Consider the following 1,902-nt stretch of genomic DNA (forward strand, 5'->3'; position numbering starts at 1 on the left):
ACTCTGTGTGTGGAGGGGGTGGGAATGATTCTTGCTGTTAGGAATTGTTCCCTCTTTTGAGCTACTGCTTCCATAGGTGTAGGTCAAGTTCATCAAATTGTATGAGAATACTTTTTTTTTTCCCTCTTCTTTTTACTCTGGTTGAGCTCTGATCATCCAGTCATTGAAGCCAGGACAAGTGGGTATTATCTGCAAGTGGGTGTTCTTATGCATATGCCCTCTCTTCTTATCAACTGGACACTTCACTCTCAGCTCTAGTCATCTGTTCAGCCCCTGTCTTGAAGCCGGGTTCCTTCGAGTTTACTATCATATCAGTAGGACAGTAATTACCAGCCTCCTTCAGCTGGTCCAGCTTTATGAAGGCCTCTGCCCCACCTAGGTAAAACCCCAGGCGTGCCTACAACAGCTGCTGAGCAGAACAGGTCGGGCTTACGCTCCAGCCATTGCTTGGGCCCTGAGCCTCCAACATGGAGGCGCCCAGAGCCCAGATGGCCGTGGGCTGATGTGCTGATGTGTTGATTTGGTAGATATTTATTTTACATTCTTTCTTCTAAGATGTGTTATAGAAACCTGAAGAATTTGCATTGCTAAATTTTCATCAGTAATGATAAATATTATTGTTGTGAAGTGCCATCGAGTCGGTTCCGGCCTATAGCAACCTGTATAGGGTTTCTGAGGAGCAGCTGGTGAGCTTGAACCGCCGACCTTTGCAGTTCAAACAGCTTAGCAGTCTGGCGCATTAACCCACAGTGCCACACTAACTCAGGTATGGAGAAGCTCGGGTATGAGTGGCTATGTTGTGAAATCCAGTTGCAAATCAATAGCAGAGCTAAGACTGGGTGAGTGACTCCAAAGGGAAATATTTAGCCACTCTCTGATCTTTAATCCATTTTCCCAAAGATTGGTGGTCTTTTAGAGAAGCCCAATGCACTGGACTGCAAGGTCCAGTTGAACCATAAGGTCGGTGGTTCAAATTCACCAGCCTCTTCTCAGAAACCATATACAGGGTGCTACGAGTCCCAAGCGACTCAGCAACAATTAACCACTTAACATCTTGTCACATGGAAAGCCGCAGCCTGAAATTACAGTTTTACACTAATGTGCTAGAATGCAAGGTCAGTTTGATATGCAAGGTCAGTGGTTCAAACCTACCAGCCATTCCTTGGAAACCCTAGACAAGATCACTATGAGTTGGAACCAACTCGATAGCACTTAACAAACACAATATTAAGTATTTTGTTAATCTCTTCTTTCATTTCACATCTGAAAACCCATAGATACAGACTCTTTCCTGACGTCTTTGAAAGAGTAAACATCTTTCACCAAGTCTGTTATGCTAGAATTTCCACATTAAAACAAAATCTCTATGTTCCAACAATACATTTAAACAACTCAATGTGCTTTTCCTTAATGGGAACACCACTTTGCTACCTTTGCCCTGGCTATTCTGTCTAGTTCAAGATACTGTTTATGGAGAAGACATCTCTGATTTGTTAGAGATATCTTCATAGTCCCAAAGTCTACAAACAATTTTATCAAAGGATTAACAGAAAGTTCCATCTGGTTACAACAGGTTTAAGATTCATCCTTTCCCTTTTTTATTATTATTAAAAGAAACCACAGGTTAGACCATTGTGACTATTCTGTGTGTCCAGGGCCTGAGTGAATAGTTAAGAATCCAGAGCTGACTGTGAGTCCATTTCTCCCTGAAATAAGACTCTGATCTGGAGATCACCAATTCCTACTTTTGCTGCCAGCCCCAAAGAGAAAACGTAACACACAACAGCATATGCAACCTGTTGCTCTGGAGTCCACATAGCAGCCCTATTGTGGTGATGGTGATTATATGCCACGGAGTCAGTTCTGACTCATAGCGACCCTGTACAGGGTTTCCAAGGCTGT

Source organism: Chrysochloris asiatica, unplaced genomic scaffold (genome assembly GCF_000296735.1).
Source record: "Chrysochloris asiatica unplaced genomic scaffold, ChrAsi1.0 scaffold00009, whole genome shotgun sequence".
Taxonomy (NCBI): domain Eukaryota; kingdom Metazoa; phylum Chordata; class Mammalia; order Afrosoricida; family Chrysochloridae; genus Chrysochloris; species Chrysochloris asiatica.